The 13,498-nt window shown below is 42.1% G+C and overlaps 1 protein-coding gene across 7 annotated transcripts in view; it reads right to left on the reverse strand.

The window, feature by feature from the left end:
- The window catches only part of LOC141156754 (flavin-containing monooxygenase 3-like), a 252,205-nt gene that overhangs the window by 194,578 nt on the left and 44,129 nt on the right, over positions 1-13,498 (reverse strand). For 2 of the 7 annotated variants that reach the window (XM_073643106.1, XM_073643107.1), the window contains one exon: positions 11,070-11,176. The exons of 2 other annotated variants lie outside the window; for them this stretch is intronic. The gene's annotated coding sequence lies outside the window, so the exon portion shown is untranslated. Of the gene's footprint in view, positions 1-3,392; positions 3,528-11,069; positions 11,177-11,285; positions 11,411-13,498 lie in introns of those variants that run through there. 3 more of the 7 variants (XM_073643104.1, XM_073643105.1, XM_073643108.1) reach the window with 3 other exon arrangements.

The following is a 13,498-nucleotide window of genomic DNA, read 5'->3' on the forward strand; positions in this document are numbered from 1 at the left end:
AAGAGGAGACTCCCTGTCCCGGGCGCTGAGAGTGCTGACCTGCTCCTGGGCCCCCTGGCGGAACCTCCAATCCCGGGAGCCTGCTCCGCCGACCTGCTCCTAGGCCCCCTACCGGAGCCACCTGCCCTTGCACCTGAGTGGGTGTACGGAAGCCCCGTCTACGACTGGTATGCCAAATTTGAAGACCAGCTTACTTAGTTACCCTTTAAGGGTACCAGAGACTGACAGGCTGAGGACCGTGAGCAGCCAAAAACTTTACTCTAAATATTTGCACTTCTTAAAGTGCCCCTTATTGGTTTTATATGACAAGACTGACCTCAGAACAAAAACCTGTTTGGCGTGGCCGAAGACGTGGTCCAACACCTGGATCACCTATGCCCTGCAGCCATGCCCAGGGCCTACATTGAGGGTTTTCGGACGGGTCCCTCATGTTGCTCAAAGTGCACCTTACCAGTGAAAAGGACATTCGGCAGTAAAATTTCACTGTATTTGATTGAAAATGTTTGATATAAGAAATGTTTATCTGCTTGAAAAATGTTTTATATGTGTGAAGAAAAATGTGTTCTTTAAAAAGTTTTATATGGTAATCTGCAACGTGTAAGTGATGTGCCTCCCATAAAGGGAAGAAAAAGTTTGTTCATTATCTTCTATGCGAATGCATTCTAAAAAAATTGTATGTCTAAAATGTGTTTTTACTCTGCCCGGGACCCTAACACCTGCATTCAACACTACACTACTCCAGACCAGCAGGAGGGGCAAGATGCATTGCTTCCCTGCTGAGCCCTGTCCCTGGCTGGAGTGGGGGGAACCAAAGTAGGGGGAACCATGTAGTGGGTGTGGGTGGAGAAAGAAGGTCAGGGGAGCACTTGTTAGGGATAGTATAAAGAGAGAAGCCATCTTGGGAGTGTGTGGAGTCTGAGAGGAGAAGTAGAGGGAGCAGGAGCTCTGCTCAGGAGGAGGGCCCAGCCAGTGAGGCCCAAGACTGAAGAGAGATAGACAGGGATAGAAGCAGGAAAGGCTCCATGAACGTGGAAGGGACCCCAGGGGTACGGGTAGTGCTGGAGGCCACCCGTACGCTCGAATCTACCAGGCGGTGGAGGGGTCAGGTCACACAGAGGGAACCGGTCCCTAAACTAGCAGAGTTCTTTAAGCCTCAACTAGGAAACTGGAGGCTGCAGTATTTCAGGTACTGCAGCCACAAGCCACATCTAATCACCAGAAAGGTGGCCATAGAGGACCCAGGGGACAGAGAAGACGTCACCCGGCAAGGTCCGCGGCCACTGGCCTGAGACACTAGGTGTGAGGTGTGGGGAGACGGCCAGAAGGAACACACAGAAGGGGGTCCCGTTAGTACTCCGGATAGACCTGGGAGTTTGCTGAACCCCTCCCTGAGTAAGCACAGGACGCCGTGGGAAGTTACTCTAGTACTGGTAACTGGAAGTCTAAGAAACCGTGAGTAAACCCTGAGGACTGCACCTTACTGTCTCTGTGATCATTATCTGCGCCATCCTCTGCAATACACCATAACAGCACAACTACAACATCTACACTGCCCTGGAGCTAAGCTCTACCTGTGGAGAGCTAAACCAACTCTGCTGCATTCACACCAGCTCCAGAGGACCTGCTCAGCAGTGGTGGCTCCCTTTAGCCGCGTACCACAGGTGGCGTCACGAACTGTATATAAAAACTATAAATCCCCCGTAAATAAACCCCTTTTGATTGATTGCCCTGGGTCACGGACCAGGTCACCGCCACTGTGACATCTCCCCTAGCAACGACCGGCCCGGCACAGAGTACCCCACGGCCCAGGGGAAACGTCACCCACATAATAGCATGGAACCAAAACCTTTAAATTACACAAGACAACACAAATCATTAATTCAATATATATCTGCTCTCTACTAGCAGAAAAATAATCGATCTGTACATTTTGTATCTATAAACATGTATGTACATAGAGATATATATGGCTATCTCCAGTATCCAAAGAACTATTTCATACTTATTTCAATGACCTACTAAATGCCAAATCCAAGCAACACTACTCCATCTTCCTCCTTCTGGACCTGTCATCTGCCTTTGACACAGTGGACCATTCCCTCTTACTCCAGATTCTCTCATCTCTTGGCATCACGGACTTGGCTCTATCTTGGATCTCCTCATACTTAACAGACAGGACATTCAGCGTCTCCCACTCACGCACCACCTCCTCATCTCGCCCCCTATCTGTCGGTGTCCCCCAAGGTTTAGTTCTAGGACCTCTGCTCTTCTCCATCTACACCTTCGGCCTGGGACAGCTCATAGAGTCTCACGGCTTTCAGTATCACCTCTATGCTGACGACACACAGATCTACCTCTCTGGACCCGATATCTCCTCCCTACTAACCAGAATCCCACAATGTCTGTCCGTCATCTCATCCTTCTTCTCCGACAGATTTCTAAAACTCAACATGGATAAAACAGAGTTCATCATCTTTCCACCCTCTCATTCACATCCCCCATCCGACCTATCCATCAACGTCAATGGCTGTTCACTCTCCCCAGTCCCACAAGCTCGCAGCCTTGGGGTAACCCTGGACTCTGATCTCTCCTTCAAGCCACATATCCAAGCCCTTTCCACCTCCTGCCGACTCCAACTCAAAAACATCTCCCGGATCCGTGCATTCCTCAGCAAAGACTCTGCAAAAACACTAGTGCATGCCCTCATCATATCCCACCTCGACTACTGCAACCTCCTGCTCCGTGGCCTCCCTTCCAACACTCTTGCACCTCTCCAATCTATCCTAAACTCTGCTGCTCGACTAATCCACCTGTCCCCCCGCTATTCCCTGGCCTCTCCTCTCTGTCAATCCCTTCACTGGCTCCCCATTGCCCAGAGATTTCAGTTCAAAACCCTAACCATGGCATACAAAGCCATCCACAACCTGTCTCCCCCATACATCTGTGACCTAGTCTCCCGGTACTTACCTGCACGCAACCTCCGATCCTCACAAGATCTCCTTCTCTACTCCCCTCTTATCTCCTCCTCCCACAATCGTATACAAGATTTCTCCCGTGCTTCCCCCCTACTCTGGAACTCTCTACCCCAACATATCAGACTCTCGCCGACCGTGGAAACCTTCAAAAGGAACCTGAAGACTCACCTCTTCCGACAAGCCTACAACCTGCAGTAAACACCACTGCACGACCAGCTCTACCCTCACCTAATGTATCCTCACCCATCCCTTGTAGACTGTGAGCCCTCGTGGGCAGGGTCCTCGCTCCTCCTGTACCAGTCGCTGACTCGTTTTGTTAAGATTATGTAAATGCTTTTGTTATGTATATCCCTATCACATGTAAAGCGCCATGGAATAAATGGCGCTATAATAATAAATAATAATAATAATACTTACCTAAATCTGTTCTTTTTCTACAGCATGTCTTATTATCGTATTACAATAATCAAAACAAGTTTCGTCTGCTTGTTTTTACAGGTACGTCGAAACTGAAAGAGCTAAGGGAGGACTTGACTACATAAATGTAACGCGATATTTTGAAATGATCTTTTAATCGCAATCTAAATAAGCATCCCACACAACAATTATCCAGAAGTCACAGTATAAAGCCTATTACAGCTTTCAGCTACATTTTTATTCTTTTAAAGTGAATATATCTTATATTTTCTTTTACTTATTAAATCAAAGTCGCATGTGAAAAATATGAACAACATGAGCTGTATGTAGTTCTGAGCCACCAATTTCCAGTGCAATGCTGATATTGCATTTACTGTCATATGGAGAAGGATAATCTTATTAGAGATAAGAGTCACAGAATTTCTCTTTAACAGATTCCCCAGAAACTGATCCAGGATATAATGCAAATCATTTAGACAAGTAATAACAAATAAAAAACACACAAATTAAAAAATTGAGAAAGAAAATAATCACTGCATGTCTTCATAGCCCCACCTACCTACCCCCCATGCGTACCACCATATGATAAGACTCTCCAAACTTTATTTAATTGCTACACACTCTAGGAATCTTTTTTTAATGTTTTTCCTTTGTGTATCATCTGCAGTTTTGCAGGTAACAATATGAGAAATTGAACTTCTGCATTTTTCAGTCTTTTTTTTCACTTAATAAAATGAGACATGTTTTGGTCTCTTGTGCAATCTCTGTAGAGTATTATGGTTATCTGAGGACAAAAAATAATTAAATCATATCTGGGCTGATCACCATTTTTTATGCTGCTGTACCCTCTGGACTCTTTTAATGTACAAGAACTCAGGGAATGCCTCTAGTCCCAATATTCACAAGAATCACATTTTTATAAACAGGCATATTCCTTTCCCACTCCCCCCCCCCCCCGTGTGAGAGCGTGTTTTTTGAAGAACGAGTTGTACTTTTGAAAAACAACATTCATTTTATCATATGATGCACTGGAAAGCAGGAAAAAATCAAAGTGCGTTGAAATTGAAAAAAAAAGTGCTAGTTCACGATTTATCTATTGTTCTTTTTGGATGAGAGAGGGGAGTTATTTACCATGATCACTATATGGTAAAACTGACCTGACAGCATGATTCTCCAGGTCAGTACGGTTAAGAGCATACTAAATATGTATCGTTTTTTTTTTTATTTAAGTGGTGAAAGAAAAATTGGAAATCATGTAAAAAGAAAAAATGTTGTGTCGCCATTTTCTGAGACCTGTAACTCTTTCAATTTTCAAGATATAGTGCTCTGTGATTACTATTTTTTTGTGCCCTGAGTTGACGTTTTTACTTACATAATTCTGGGGCAGATACTATTGAGGCAAGGAGACTCCCTCGGCTCTCCGGAGGCAGACACAGGACACACGGTTTGGGTAAGCTTCCTGTGGGTTTATTGTGCAGCATAAACTCCAGCAGCGTCCCAACAAAACAAACACTCCCTCTTGGGGTTAACGGGGAAACAAAAGATCGCCTTTGCCAGCTGTAGATAGTCCTGTGAAGTGTTCGCAACACCAGTCCTCCGGTGTTGCTCTCTGGTGTCAGCCACACATGGCCTGGAGACCTCACTCTCCAAACCACACATTCCTCCCAGGACACAAACTGACTGATGGCCACTTGTTTTTCTTTACTTAGCTGCTTTTTTCTTGCCATAATACAAATTCTAACAGTTTATTCAGTAGGACTATCAGCTGTGTATCCACCAGACTTCTCCACAACACAACTGATGGTCCCAACCCCATTTATAAGGCAAGAAATCCCACTTATTAAACCTGACAGGGCACACCTGTGAAGTGAAAACCATTTCCAGTGACTACCTCTTGAAGTTCATCAAGAGAATGCCAAGAGTGTACAAAGCAGTCATCAAAGCAAAAGGTGGCTACTTTGAAGAATCTAGAATATAAGACATATTTTCAGTTGTTTCACACTTTTTTGTTAAGTATATAATTCCACATGTGTTAATTCATAGTTTTGATGCCTTCAGTGTGAATGTACAATTTTCATAGTCATGAAAATACAGAAAAATCTTTAAATGACAAGGCGTGTCCAAACTTTTGGTCTGTACTGTACCTCCCCTTGCATATAATACCAGTGACTCTGTCACACTATGTTTTGATCACCTCTTATTGCATTTTATTACAATATTGCTGTGGACTAAAAAAATAATTCTGGCATTTTTACTTTTTTTCTCATTATGTAATTACCAATTGGATTAATTTACTTTATATTTTGATATATAAAAGACATTGCTGCACGCAGCGATACCAAATAGGTGTATTTTTTTTTAATTGTTTTAATTTTAATGGGGCAAAAGGGGGGTGATTTGAACTTGTGTTTTTATTTTTTTTTCATATTTTTAAAAACTTAGGGGACTTGAAACTGTGATCGTCTGATCTGTTGTGCCATGCATAGCAGTGCATCAGCACTGCTATGTACAGCTAAAATCATGATCTCCTATGAATAGTGCCGGACTGGCCAAGCAGAGCACCAGAAGATCCTCTGGTGGGCCCTCCTCCTTGCTTTTGTATGTTTGGAGCAGAGACACTTTGGTTGAAGTCTGGAGCATTATTTAGGTTAATACTGACATCTACATTGGGTTCTGTAGTACTAACTTAATAAAACTCTTCGTGCCACCTTAACAACCCCTTCCTTCCCACACCCACTCGCACACACACTTCTGTCTTCTTTACTGTAAGGGCAGAGAGAGGGAGGGGGTCTGTAGACAGCAGCTACACTGAGTGGAGCCTTTTTACCTGCACTCAGCAACTCAGCTGTACATTAAGGTTTTTTTTGTGTGTATATTTATTGGGTATGTATTTATTGTGTGAGTACTTATACTAATGTATAATGTGTCTGTATAACTGTCAGTGGGAGTGAGGGGTCCTCATTCAGTAAGAGGAAAAATTGGTGGTGGGGGTGGAGCCCTCAATCAGTTCTGGGTGACTGGGGGGGCCCCATCCCGCAATACCCGTATTTTACTTAATTGAATGAGGGCCCCCACACTTACACTGATAGCTATTCACATATTGTACATTAGTATAAACGTTCAGATTCCCTATAAACCTGTACACACTCACCCTTTCTGACAGCTATGTGGGTTGAGCTATGGGCCCTCAATCAGTTATGACCTTATAGGTGATATACAGTGCTGGCCAAAAGTATTAGCAGCCCTGCAATTCTGTCAGATAATACTCAGTTTCTTCCTGAAAATGATTGCAATCACAAATTCTTTGGTATTATTATCTTCATTTAATTTGCTTGCAAGGAAAAAACACAAAAGAGAATGAAGCAAAAATCAAATCATTGATCATTTCACACAAAACTCCAAAAAAGGGCCGGACAAAAGTATTGGCACCCTCAGCCTAATACTTGGTTGCACAGCCTTTAGCCAAAATAACTGCGAACAACCGCTTCCGGTAACCATCAATGAGTTTCTTACAATGCTCTGCTGGAATTGTAGACCATTCTTCTTTGGCAAACTGCTCCAGGTCCCTGATATTTGAAAGCTGCCATTTTGAGATATCTCCACAGGTGTTCTATGGGATTCAGGTCTGGACTCATTGCTGGCCACCTTAGAAGTCTCCAGTGCTTTCTCTCAAACCATTTTATAGTGCTTTTGGAAGTGTGTTTTGGGTCATTGTCCTGCTGGAAGACCCATGACCTCTGAGGGAGACCCAGCTTTCTCACACTGGGCCCTACATTATGCGGCAAAATTTGTTGGTAGTCTTCAGACTTCATAATGCCATGCACACGGTCAAGCAGTCCAGTGCCAGAGGCAGCAAAGCAACCCCAAAACATCAGGGAACCTCCGCCATGTTTGACTGGAGGGACCATGTTCTTTTCTTTGAATGCCTCTTTTTTTCCTGTACACTCTATGTTGATGCTTTTTCCCAAAAAGCTCTACTCTTGTCTCATCTTACCAGAGAACATTCTTCCAAAACGTTTAAGGCTGTCTCAGGTAAGTTTTGGCAAACTCCAGTCTGGCTTTTTTATGTCTCGGGGTAAGAAGTGGGGTCTTCCTGGGTATCCTACCATACAGTCCCTTTTCATTCAGATGCCGACGGATAGTACGGGTTGACACTGTTGTACCCTCGGACTGCAGGGCAGCTTGAACTTGTTTGGATGTTAGTCGAGGTTCTTTATCCACCATCCGCACAATCTTGCGTTGAAATCTCTCGTCAATTTTTCTTTTCCGTCCACATCTAGGGAGGTTAGCCACAGTGCCATGGGCTTTAAACTTCTTGATGACACTGCGCACGGAAGACACAGGAACATTCAGGTCTTTGGAGATGGACTTGTAGCCTTGAGGTTGCTCATGCTTCCTCACAAATTGGTTTCTCAAGTCCTGAGACAGTTCTTTAGTCTTCTTTCTTTTCTCCATGCTCAATGTGGTACACACAAGGACACAGGACAGAGGTTGAGTCAACTTTAATCCATGTTAACTGGCTGCAAGTGTGATTTAGTTATTGCCAACACCTGTTAGGTGACACAGGTAAGTTACAGGTGCTGTTAATTACACGAATTAGAGAAGCATCACATGATTTTTCAAACAGTGCCAATACTTTTGTCCACCCCCTTTTTAGGTTTGGTGTGGAATTATATCCAATTTGGCTTTAGGACAATTCTTTTTGTGTTTTTTCATTGAAGACAAATTAAATGAAGAGAATAATACCAAAGAATTTGTGATTGCAATCATTTTCAGGAAGAAACTGATTATTATCTGACAGAATTGCAGGGGTGCCAATACTTTTGTCCAGCACTGTAGAAACGGAAGTTTTCATAAATAATCTATAATAGTGGAGAGTTAGAGAAAGTTCTCTTTCTATATTAACAAAGCCGTAACTGGTTAAGGACTGCCTCCCATCCCTGAACTCCATCAATAAGGGCCTGATTACTGCCAGATCTGTTCTCAATCAAGAAATCACTTAAATAGGACCTGCCTGACAAAGTGAAGTAGACCAAAAGATCCTCAAAAGCTATACATCATGCTGCGATCCAAAGAAATTCAGGAACAAATGAGAAACAAAGTAATTGAGATCTATCAGTCTGGAAAAGGTTATAAAGCCATTTCTAAACCTTTGGAACTCCAACAAACCGCAGTAAGAGCCATTATTCACAAATGGTGAAAACATGGAACAGTGGTGAACCTTCCCAGAAATGGCCGGTTGCCAAAAATTACCCCAAGAGTGGAGCGACAACTCATCTAAGAGGTCACAAAAGACCCCACAACAACATCAAAAGAATTGCAGACCTCACTTGCCTCAGTCAAGGTCAGTGTTCATGACTCCACCATAAGAAAGCGACTGTGCAAAAATCGCATGCATGGCAGAGTTCCAAGACGAAAATCACTGCTGAGCAAAAAGAACATAGAGGTTCATCTCAGTTTTGCCAGAAAACATCTTGATGATCACCAAGACTTTTGGCAGAATACTCTGTGGACCGACGAGACAAAAGTTTAAGTTTTTGAAAGATGTATGTCCCATTATATTTGGCATCGAAGTAACACAGCGTTTCAGAAAAGGAACATCATACGAACAGTAAAATATAGTGGTGGTAGTGTGATGGTCTGGGGCTGTTTTGCTGCTTCTGGAACTGGTTTGTGACCTCAAGCTCAAGCGCACTTGAGTTATGCAGCAGGAGGATGATCCAAAACACAGCAGCAAGTCCACCTCTGAATGGCTTAAGAAAAACAAAATTAAGACTTTGGAGTGGCCTAGTCAAAGTATTGTCCTTAATCCAATTAAGATGCTGTGGCATGACCTTAAAAAGGCATTCATGATTGGAAACCCTCCAAGGAGGATGAATTACAACAATTTTACAAAGATGAATGGGCAATAATTCCTCCACAGCGTTTTGAAAGACTCATTGCCAGTTATCGCAAATGTTTGATTGCAGTTATGGCTGCTAAGGGTGGTCCAACTAGTCGTTAGGTTTAGTGGGCAATCACTTTTTTACATAGGGCCCTGTAGGTTTTGATTTCTTTTTCCCTTAATAATAAAAGATCATCATTTAAAAACTGCATTTTGTGTTTGCTTGTGTTATCTTTGTCTAATATTTAAATTTGTTTTGTGATCTGAAACATTTAAGTTTGGCAAACATGCAAAAAAATAAGAAATCAGGAAGGGGGCAAATACTTTTTCACACCACTGTATTTTTCACCATGTTATACGAACATGTCATTTTCACTATGTTTGAAAAGTATATTTCCTGCAAAATTACAATAAGAAAGAAAAAGCTTTACCAACCATCAATTTAAATTCCTATTTTACTAGAGAGCAGAATATGCCAGCTCAAAAAGAACTACTGCCAGGTTAACCCCTTTCTGACCAGGTCAGTAATAGTACGCACCTGGTTGGAAAGGCCGGTTCAGCGGGGGCTCCGGCGCTGAGCCCGCACTGAACCGGGCACATGTCAGCTGATTCTTACAGCTGACATGTGCCCGCAACAGCCGCGGGTGGAATCGCGATCCACCCGCGGCTGTTAACATGTTAAATGCTGCTGTCAGACAGCAGCATTTAACTCGCGCTTCCGGGAAGCGCATCCTAAGCCCCGCCCATCGGTGACCCCGTCACATGATCGCGGGTCATCGATGGGTGGGCATGACAACCCAGGGTCTGCAGCAGGCGCCTCTAGTTGTCATGTCCCAATTGCTATGAGCGCCACCTAGTGGTCGGCGCTCATAGCAAGTGAGCATTTCTGCTGCATACAAGCGATCTGCTCATCGCTTGTATGCAGTAGAAGCAATCAGACAACTGCAGCTTCTAGTTTCCTATGGAGAGTATTGAAGCAAGCAGTAAGTGTAAAAAAAGTTTTTAAAAATATTTAAAAAAAATATAAAAAAGTTTAAATCACCCCCCTTTTGCCCCATTCAAAATAAAATAATGAAAAAAAAACCCCACATACACATATTTGGTATCGCCGTGTTAAGAATCGCCAGATCTATCAATATAAAAGAAGAATTAATCCGATCGGTAAACGGCGCAACAAGAAAAAAATTCTAAATGCCAGATTTACGTTTTTTTGGTCGCTGCAACATTGCAATAAAATTCAATAACGGGCGATCAAAACATCGGATCTACCCCAAAATAGTATCAATAAAAATGTCAGCCCAGCGCGCAAAAAATAAGCCCTCACCCGGCCCCAGATCCCGAAAAAATGGCCTAATTTTTTTTTTTTTTTTAGCAAACTTTTGGATTTTTTTTTCACCACTTAAATAAAAAAGAACCTATACATGTTTGGTGTCTACGAACTTGTAATGACCTGGAGAATAATGATGTCAGGTCAGTTTTAGCAATCAGTGAACGTGGTAAGAAAAGGACCCAAAAAACAACTGTGGAATTGCATTTTTTTTTTTGCAATTTCACCGCACTTGGAATTTTTTTTCCGTTTTCCAGCACTCGATATGGTAAAACCAGTGATGGCGTTTAAAAGTACAACTCGTCCCGCAAAAAATAAGCCTTCACATGGCCATATTGAACGAAAATTAAAAAAGATCTGGCTCTGGGAAGAAGGGGAGTAAAAAATGAAAACACAAAAACAGAAAGACCCATGGTCGTTAAGGGGTTAATAACCAGACATTCATAACAAACAAAAAGTGTCTTACTTGTCCTGTCCTTCTTCTCCTGAAGTCTGGACTATCTGTGGAAGTATAATACTGCTTTCTGTCTAGAGCCACAAGAATCAATAGCCTCTGTGATATGAAGATATAGACTGGGGGAAAATAAATAAAACACAGCTGACTGTTATCTCTGTTGTTATGTAGCAAGAGATCAAAGGTCAGATTTTGAGAGCGAGATTACACAGACTCTGGTATCCATACCTTGCAAACTTTGAAATCCAAGAAAGAGGGATACATACCATGCATGAGCAATATCTATTTTGCACTAAAATCAGCCAGCAGCAAGATATCAAGTACAATCACTTCACCAGATGCCAGTTACACCCTTGAAATTGTTCCAAAAGTATTTCTCCCAGAAAATTATTGCAATTACACATGTTTATTTCCTTTGTGTGTATTGGAACAACACAAAAAACAGAAAAAATGGCAAACTGGACATAATTTCATACAAAACCCCAAAAATGGCCAGGACAAATTTGTTGGCACCCTCAACTGAGTATTTGGTTGCACACCCTTTGACATAAATAACTGCAATCAATCGCTTCCTATAACTATCAACAAGTTTCTTACACCTCTCAACTGGAATTTTGAACTACTTTTCTTTTGCAAACTTCCCCAAGACTCTCATATTTGAAAGGTGCCTTCTCCAAACAACAAGTCTAAGATCTCTCCACAGGATTTAGATTCGCAATCATAGCTGGCTACTTTAGAACTCTCCAGCACTTTGTTTCCATTTATTTGTGGGTGCTTCTTGAAGAGTTTTTGGGGTCATTATCCTGCTGGAAGACCCACGACCTAGGACGCAAACCCAGCTTTCTGACACTGGGCACAACAGTGCGACCCAAAATCCTTTGGTAATCTTCAAATTTCATGATGCCTTGCACACAGTCAAGGCATCCAGTGCCAGAGGCAGCAAATCAACCCCAAAACATCTTTGAATCGCCATCACATTTGATTGTAGGTACTGTGTTCTTCTCTTTGTAGGTTTCATTCCATTTTCTGTAAACAGTAGAATGATGTGTGTAGAATCTGCTGAGGTTTTGGGGTGCCAGTTAATATTAACAAGAGCTACTGGATCTTTAAAATGGGATTTAATACAAATAGGATATTTACAATAACATACATAAGGGGAACCTAACTAAGGGACAAGGGAATAATGAAAGGGAAAAGGGAAAAGGAGAGGGTGGTAGAAGATGGGAAGTGGGAAGAAGAAGAAGAATGCCTAACTAGTTTGATGTGCTGCCTTTATATCAGTTACACAGTCAGACATGGCCCATACATTGCCATCCCTGTAACACCTCCACATAATAGTACCATCCAATCAGGTCACAGTCTTTGGAGTTCTCCAGAAACATGAACATGGCTGCTGATGCAGATAGTCTTCTGAAGGTGGCGCTCTTAGGTCCAGAATGGATAAGAGGGTCAGGGATCATACGTAATTGCAGTGGTCTTCACCTTCCTGCAGATGGCGTCTGGCATATAACCAAAAGGTCTTTGTATCAAGTGGCCTGAGGACAGATTCAACCGCATTTTGATTGGAGATAAGATGTCAATTTGAAGAACAATGGTTTGTAATCCAAACACCACAGGGGTTATGTACCTTTCAGGAGGCCAGTCAAGATGTCCATCTCCAATGTAGGTGCTGATTTTACTCTATCAACAGAACAAAAGACACCACACCACAGGACACACAGTTGCCTTCATGCCTCATAGGTTTTATGACCCCCCACAGCACATGTTCGATCTCTTTGATGTAGTCCTTTGATGACCTGTAGTGCCATACAGAGTTTGTGGATCAAATTGTGAGTTCAGTCATTCATATTACACGTACTATAGATATTGTACATGTTGGTACCAACATACGCCCCTTTCTGTCTGAAGGACACACAAACTTATGACCAGGATCATCATCCATTTACTCCACATTTAACTGCGTCAGGGCAACATCAATGCGAGGTAACTAACAGGAACAAGGCATAGAAATTGCAGGACTCACAACATTCACTCTCGTTCACACCTATCTAGATGCATTTTATACTTTAGCAATGATACAATTTGTGACAGATATACAGGAGCACAAATATAAACAAGGTATAGAACAATAATAAAAAATATATATAGCAATATATCAAAATGTCTACATGTAAAATGTGCATCCAATTAACACATAATAACTTCAACATCTATAACTTTTAAAACAATTACTGCTTTCAAGTACTCCAAATTTAATAATATATATATATATAAATAAATAATATATATGAAATGACGATCATGATGTTTACTAGTCATACTTTGAGGAAATCCCCTTCTCCTTTAAGTATATCTAATAAATTCAAATCATCAGAAGTTCACAAATATCACATGCAGTTTGTATCGCTGCCCATGGTACCAATAGATACATTTTTAGTGCT

Source organism: Phyllobates terribilis, unplaced genomic scaffold (assembly GCF_046119375.1).
Source record: "Phyllobates terribilis strain yellow unplaced genomic scaffold, ASM4611937v1 Scaffold_8__6_contigs__length_399053987, whole genome shotgun sequence".
Taxonomy (NCBI): domain Eukaryota; kingdom Metazoa; phylum Chordata; class Amphibia; order Anura; family Dendrobatidae; genus Phyllobates; species Phyllobates terribilis.